Source organism: Drosophila albomicans, unplaced genomic scaffold (assembly GCF_009650485.2).
Source record: "Drosophila albomicans strain 15112-1751.03 unplaced genomic scaffold, ASM965048v2 utg000334l_pilon, whole genome shotgun sequence".
Taxonomy (NCBI): Eukaryota; Metazoa; Arthropoda; class Insecta; order Diptera; family Drosophilidae; genus Drosophila; species Drosophila albomicans.
This window is the reverse complement of record NW_026263616.1, coordinates 32,196-40,529: the sequence shown is the minus strand read 5'-3', so window position 1 is coordinate 40,529 and position 8,334 is coordinate 32,196. Positions and strand designations below refer to the sequence as shown.

At 38.2% G+C, this 8,334-nt stretch overlaps 2 non-coding genes and 1 pseudogene across 2 annotated transcripts; all 3 read right to left on the bottom strand.

Moving 5' to 3' along the window:
* Nucleotides 1-2,979, bottom strand: LOC127566311 (large subunit ribosomal RNA; annotated as a pseudogene; the record flags this gene model as incomplete).
* A 356-nt stretch (nucleotides 2,980-3,335) lies between these two features.
* Nucleotides 3,336-3,514, bottom strand: LOC117577508 (5.8S ribosomal RNA). Its single transcript, XR_004573266.1, has one exon. It is a non-coding gene; the product is annotated as a 5.8S ribosomal RNA (ribosomal RNA).
* Nucleotides 3,515-4,090: 576 nt separating this feature from the next.
* LOC117577534 (small subunit ribosomal RNA) lies at nucleotides 4,091-6,081 on the bottom strand. Its single transcript, XR_004573284.1, has one exon. It is a non-coding gene; the product is annotated as a small subunit ribosomal RNA (ribosomal RNA).
* Between the last annotated feature and the right edge of the window lie 2,253 nt (nucleotides 6,082-8,334).

The window sequence follows — 8,334 nt, the reverse complement described above, 5'->3', positions numbered from 1 at the left end:
ACTTTGATCAAGAAAGCTTGCATCAAAACCCAATACCATAAGATATAATAAATATCATCCGTATAATGGCTAGGAAAATGATACACACGTTCATTTAATCAAGTAAGTAAGGAAAACAATAAGAGTAGTGGTATTTCATTGTCGATACTAAACCGAAATTTAATATCTCCACTTATTCTACACCTCTTATGTCTCCTTACACTGCCAGATTAGAGTCAAGCTCAAAAGGGTCTCTTCTTCCCCGCTAATTATTCCAAGCCCGTTCCCTTGGCTGTGGTTTCGCTAGATAGTAGATAGGGACAGTAGGAATCTCGTTAATCCATTCATGCGCGTCACTAATTAGATGACGAGGCATTTGGCTACTTAAGAGAGTCATAGTTACTCCCGCCGTTGACCCGCGCTTACTTGAATTTCTTCACTTTGACATTCAGAGCACTGGGCAGAAATCACATTGTGTCAACACCCGCTAGGGCCATCACAATGCTTTGTTTTAATTAGACAGTCGGATTCCCCAAGTCCGTGCCAGTTCTGAATTGATTGTTAATTGATAATCGTTATAATTTAAAAGAACTAGCTGGTTGCCCAACTAGTATTCTTAAAAATTTTTAGCAAGAAAGTTCCACAATTGGCTACGTAACTAAACTATCCGGGGAACAAGAAACTACCATAAAATGATAGAAACTCTATTTACCCAGAACGAGCACATAAACCATGTTATTGTTTCCCAATCAAGCCCGACTATCTCAATCTTCAGAGCCAATCCTTATCCCGAAGTTACGGATCTAATTTGCCGACTTCCCTTACCTACATTATTCTATCGACTAGAGACTCTTCACCTTGGAGACCAGCTGCGGATATTGTACGGCCTGTTGAGAAGTTTGCGTGTCCCCACCATAAATTTTCAAGGTCCGAGGAGAAAATATCGACACAACAGTATATGTCATGCTCTTCTAGCCCATCTACCATATCTCTCTGCGAAAGACTTCCATGGTAGTACGGCTATAAAACAGAAAGAAAACTCTTCCGATATCTCTCGACGGCTTCTTTATGGTCGTTCCTGTTGCCAGGATGAGCACGAGGCCCATATTTAATAACAAACGGATACTCAACAGGTTACGTTCAAAATTATTCAAGTTTTTTAATTATGACAAAATATAAATTTTAGTTACTTTTTTTTACTTGAAAATTTTCGGCTTTCGCCTTGAACTTAGGACCGACTAACTCGTGATCAACCACTGTTCACACGAAACCCTTCTCCACTTCAGTCCTCCAAGGTCTCATTCGATTATTTGCTACTACCACCAAGATCTGTACCAATGACGGCTCCATGCAGGCTTACGCCAAACACTTCTAAGCACACCATTGTACCTTCCTACTCACTAAAGTTTCAAAATTTATATTACAAGTAATATAAATCATCTACTTTAGCGGTAATGTATAGGTATACAACTTAAGCGCCATCCATTTTAAGGGCTAGTTGCTTCGGCAGGTGAGTTGTTACACACTCCTTAGCGGATTTCGACTTCCATGATCACCGTCCTGCTGTTTTAAGCAACCAACGCCTTTCATGGTTTCTGAATGAGTTGTTAATTTGGGCACCGTAACATTACGTTTGGTTCATCCCACAGCGCCAGTTCTGCTTACCAAAAGTGGCCCACTGGGCACATTATATCATAACCTTAACTTCATATCAAGAAAAGTTAAGGTTCTTACCCATTTAAAGTTTGAGAATAGGTTAAGATCGTTTCGACCCTAAGGCCTCTAATCATTCGCTTTACCAGATAAGATTATTTTATACAACAGTTAAATGCACCAGCTATCCTGAGGGAAACTTCGGAAGGAACCAGCTACTAGATGGTTCGATTGGTCTTTCGCCCCTATACTCAATTCTGACAATCGATTTGCACGTCAGAACTGTTTCGGTCTTCCATCAGGGTTTCCCCTGACTTCAACCTGATCAAGTATAGTTCACCATCTTTCGGGTCACAGCATATATGCTCAAGGTACGTTCCAGTTAGAGGCATAAATAATATAAATATTATTATACATAACTATATAGAACGCCCCGGGATTGCGTTAATCAACTATAAATAGTTAAAAAACTAATCCCAATAATAGTCAAGTTAATTACGCTATTAGGTTTATATCCCAATAACTTGCACATATGTTAGACTCCTTGGTCCGTGTTTCAAGACGGGTCCCGAAGGTATCCTGAATCTTTCGCATTGTTAATCATACAAGTGCTTATAATAAACATAAAAATCAATGATAATCATGCCATTATATAATTCCGAAAAATAACGCACTGTACTCATATAATCTATCAGCACTTTATCAAATTTTTGAAATTTATTTTATGTTAAAATGCAAGCACTCTAATTTAAATAAACTCTTATCAAAATTGTTTGATAAATTCCATACATGCTAATAGATTACAATGTCCTTATATGGAAAAAATGCACACTATCGTTATAATATTGATTAAATATTACAATTCTAATGATGAATTTTCCATAACGGATATTCAGGTTCATCGGGCTTAACCTCTAAGCAGTTTCACGTACTATTTTAACTCTCTATTCAGAGTTCTTTTCAACTTTCCCTCACGGTACTTGTTTACTATCGGTCTCATGGTTATATTTAGTTTTTAGATGGAGTTTACCACCCACTTAGTGCTGCACTATCAAGCAACACGACTCTTTGGAAACATCATCTAATAATCATTAACGTTATATACGGGCCTGGCACCCTCTATGGGTAAAATGGCCTCATTTAAGAAGGACTTAAATCGTTAATTTCTCATACTAGAATATTGACGTTCCATACACTGCATCTCACATTTGCCATATAGACAAAGTGACTTAGTGCTGAACTGATTTCTTTTCGCTCGCCGCTACTAAGAAAATCCTTGTTAGTTTCTTTTCCTCCCCTAATTAATATGCTTAAATTCAGGGGGTAGTCCCATATGAGTTGAGGTTGTTTAATTACACTTATAGACAATTCTCTGCCTATTTTTGAAATATACTATTTTTTTCTTGAAGGTCCATAATATTCACAAAATTATCTTTATACCATATTCGTTAATAAGAGGCAATTCTAGTTTATAAAAATAATATATTTTATGCTAGACATTCCTCAATATTATTTGAAATGAATAAAGAACATATAATTCTTCAAATTTCTCATGCAACAGAGTTTTAGTATTTTCATTTATTAATTCATATTATGAATATCTTAAGCGAGAACTTTTTAGATTCACACTTATATTATCCAATAATATACAATGTGCTTTAAAATTCCGAAAAATTTTAAACAACTTATTTAGCATAGTCTTACAACCCTCAACCATATGTAGTCCAAGCAGCACTAAAAAATTAATTAAAGTACATAACAGCATGGACTGCGATATGCGTTCAAAATGTCGATGTTCATGTGTCCTGCAGTTCACACGATGACGCACAGTTTGCTGCGTTCTTCATCGACCCATGAGCCGAGTGATCCACCGCTTAGAGTGATACAATTTTTTTTTTTATTTCATTACGTCAAGAATATTTTTATTGAAAGAAATTAAAAAATACACCATTTTACTGGCATATATCAATTCCTTCAATAAAATTTTTTTTTTTATACCTAAATAAATGTTGCGAAATGTCTTAGTTTTTACATAATCGATAATAATAAGATATATGACAAGTATATTTAGCTAAATTTATTTATTATGATCAACATATGTAAAGCGTTAACCTGCAAACAGGTACAACATTGTTTTTCTTTAGGTGTTGCGAACCAATGTATGCGCACTGGAATATGCACAATACATTTTGCAACGCATGTATATTATGGTACATATACACGCAGTTTTTTATTTTATCCAAAACACATAAAACACTCTTAATACAGTATATAATAATAATAATAATACATGACAAACGGTTTTTAGCTAATTTAAATTATTATATGTTGCATAATTGTATCTCATATGATTGAATAAAATATTTATATTTATTAGTTACATAATTTATTAAATATTGCAATTCCCTAAAAGAGAAAAACAAATTTAATTTATTAACGGTTAGATGCATTAAAACAATAATGATCCTTCCGCAGGTTCACCTACGGAAACCTTGTTACGACTTTTACTTCCTCTAAATAATCAAGTTCGGTCAACTTTTGCGAAACAACCGCAACACACAAGGCGTCACAGTGATCACGTCCGGAGACCTCACTAAATAATTCAATCGGTAGTAGCGACGGGCGGTGTGCACAAAGGGCAGGGACGTAATCAATGCGAGTTAATGACTCACACTTACTGGGAATTCCAAGTTCATGTGAACAGTTTCAGTTCACAATCCAAGCATGAAAGTGGTTCAGCGGTTTACCCGGACCTCTCGGTCTAGGAAATACACGTTGATACTTTCATTGTAGCGCGCGTGCAGCCCAGGACATCTAAGGGCATCACAGACCTGTTATTGCTCAATCTCATTATTGCTAGACGCAATTTGTTCCATTTAAGAAGCTAGTGTCCTTATAATGGGACAAACCAACAGGTACGGCTCCACTTATATAAACACATTCAAACACAATAAACATTTTACTGCCACCATGAATGAAGGCTATATAAGCTTCAACACCATAATCCTGAAGATATCTATTTAATATATTTGAGTCTCGTTCGTTATCGGAATTAACCAGACAAATCACTCCACGAACTAAGAACGGCCATGCACCACCACCCATAGATTCGAGAAAGAGCTATCAATCTGTCTTACACACTTATGTTCGGACCTGGTAAGTTTTCCCGTGTTGAGTCAAATTAAGCCGCAGGCTCCACTCCTGGTGGTGCCCTTCCGTCAATTCCTTTAAGTTTCAGCTTTGCAACCATACTTCCCCCGGAGCCCAAAAGCTTTTTTCCCGGGAAGCGACTGAGAGAGCCATAAAAGTAGCTACACCCAATTGCTAGCTGGCATCGTTTATGGTTAGAACTAGGGCGGTATCTGATCGCCTTCGAACCTCTAACTTTCGTTCTTGATTAATGAAAACATCTTTGGCAAATGCTTTCGCTTAAGTTAGTCTTACGACGGTCCAAGAATTTCACCTCTCGCGTCGTAATACTAATGCCCCCAAACTGCTTCTATTAATCATTACCTCTTGATCTGAAAACCAATGAAGCAGAACAGAGGTCTTATTTCATTATCCCATGCACAGAATATTCAGGCATTTGAAGCCTGCTTTAAGCACTCTAATTTGTTCAAAGTAATTGTACCGGCCCACAATAACACTCGATGAAGAGCACTAATGCAGGTTTTTAAATAGGAGGAACATATAAAAAAGTACAAGTACCTAATTATATATAAGAACTCCACCGGTAATACGCTTACATACATAAAGGTATAGTACTAACTACAATTGTAAGTTGCACTACCCGTATGAAGCACAAGTTCAACTACGAACGTTTTAACCGCAACAACTTTAATATACGCTATTGGAGCTGGAATTACCGCGGCTGCTGGCACCAGACTTGCCCTCCAATAGTCCTTGTTAAAGGATTTAAAGTGTACTCATTCCAATTACAGGGCCTCGGATATGAGTCCTGTATTGTTATTTTCGTCACTACCTCCCCGAGCTGGGAGTGGGTAATTTACGCGCCTGCTGCCTTCCTTAGATGTGGTAGCCGTTTCTCAGGCTCCCTCTCCGGAATCGAACCCTGATTCCCCGTTACCCGTTGCAACCATGGTAGTCCTAGATACTACCATCAAAAGTTGATAGGGCAGACATTTGAAAGATCTGTCGTCGGTACGAGACCATACGATCTGCATGTTATCTAGAGTTCAAACCAGTGTAACGATCTTGCGATCGCTTGGTTTTAGCCTAATAAAAGCACACGTTCCAGAAGGTCCGTGTTTTAATTGCATGTATTAGCTCTAGAATTACCACAGTTATCCAAGTAACTGTTAACGATCTAAGGAACCATAACTGATATAATGAGCCTTTTGCGGTTTCACTATTAATTCGTGTGTACTTAGACATGCATGGCTTAATCTTTGAGACAAGCATATAACTACTGGCAGGATCAACCAGAATAATGTTCATTTCATTATGTAAATATATTTAAAATATAATTACATAAATCTTCAAATATGTAAAATACATGACAACTCACAAATATTTTTGAATAACAAACGATAATATTCAATAATTGTATATATATATATATGTTATACTTGACATGTACTATACGAATGTGGCCATAATTAGATAGCATTCACGTTCGCTAGTTATAATTCACAATTGTTATATAAATAAATAAAAAATTAATTTTATTTTGATGACAAATTGCATAATTATCTTACTCTGCATTTACGTGTAGACAATATTTATATTAGTAAAACCTCTGTCCACATAGTGTCCTAGGAGGATTTTTCAATTATCACAAAATATTAATTCTTTAGTACGAAACACCGTCTCATTTGAAAAAGACATTTAAACATTATATGCTTATATAAAGTAATAATTATATAACCATATAATAGTATTCAATTTTTATATCGATGAGACTAATAATAATAATAATAACATAATTTTACTTAATATGCAAAAACTGAAATATATGCATCCAATACATAATATACGTGTGATGAGCACACACTGCACATGTATAGTTCTCTCTCAGTCGCGACTCGAACTTTCGAAGTGAAACAGACGTGCCTCCGCTGTGCTCCGTGGAGAACCATAGAACCTATTTAAAAACATTACCGACAGAGACGCAATTTAGATTTCCCTTGGGGATCAATAAAATGCAACAAAGCTCGCGAATAATTTAGTGACAGTGACACTCTTATATGTGAAAAAATCGAGTTTCCAATGCAAAAATACAACCAGTGCGTAGGAACAATTTTCCAAGCTTTGAAGCTATCGATGCCTTTAAAGCTTGATCACGATCTGTTTCGAACTTTACCCACGTCGTGAGCCGCCTGCGTCGAAAAAGTTCACAGCTTATTAAGGCTCTAAAACTAAAAGCATCGCGTGATCAGCTTTTATCGGCAAAGTCGCGAACAATCACTCAAGACACGAAACCGATCGAAATAGCAAAAAACCTCACGCTATCCAAGTCTACGAACCATCCGATAGAGCATGACACAAACGCTGTTCGGTGTACACTGTTTAGCACAAGTTCGGCAAAACATCACCCAAGACACGAACCATTGAAATAGCAAAACCATCAACGCTTGGCGCGGAATTTCAACCCTTCCTTCAAAAATTCGAATTCGCGTCCAGTTTTCTCACCATGAAGCTGGCAAAGCCCAGCCGCCTAGAAAGTAAGGCAGGGCACATCAAATATAAAATAGTGACTCAGTGCGACTCGAGCCTAGGAGAATACAAAGACGGCAAGAATTGCCAACAAATCCGATAAGGAGGACAAGGCCAGCACCAGCGACGGCAGCCAGAGCTTCATGTAATAAGCAGACTTAAAAATAACTCTTCGGAATCCTATCTGAGGACGATGATCGAAACAAGGGATTTTTTTTTTTTCTAGGGGGATGATTTTTTTTTTTTTTCTTACGAAAGGGGAGACACCAGCGCTCCTAAGACAATCAAAAAACAGCATAACCAAGAGGCAAAAAGCACCCAAGGCAGACAACCACCGCCACATTCTTCACCCGGATGTAACCAGCATCAAGGACCTATCCAAAGCCACTCTGGCGCCTTAGGCAAAGATGTAGAGGTCACATACAAAGCCAGGCCAGAATAACTTCATTCGCAGTCATGACCCCCAACAAGGATGCCTTTTACCAAACTAAAGACTTTCTGAAGCGATAGTAAAAATAGATTTCTCACACCTTTCAACCCCGAGATGAAACGCGCTCCCCTAGCCGGTGGTCATAAAGGCCTCCACAGCACTCGACCGATTATGGTAAGACATCAAAGAGGGACTTCGTCCGCCACTGGCCACAAGGTCAGGAGGTCCACGAATCCACTAAAAGGGTACAACAGAAGCCTCCTAAACCTCTTCTTTAAGTCTGGGAGCCGGCCAAACAACAATAGGAGGTATTTACCAGATCAAACGGATATGCAGCACCATGGTAACGGTTTGAACGCGCCGATCAAATTCAAACGATGTCCACCCAATGCTACCGCTGCCAGGCCTCGGGCTCATACCAAAGATTACTGCCACCTCGACCTCATCGTTGGCGTTCAGGAGTGCTGAGAGACGAGCACTCCCATGCTGATGCAAAAAGAACGCCAGGCTGAACAGGCTTTCTGCCTTAACTGCAAGGGCCCAATGCGGCCTCATTACAAAGGCTTGTCCAGCTTACAAGAGAGCAAGGAGTGTTT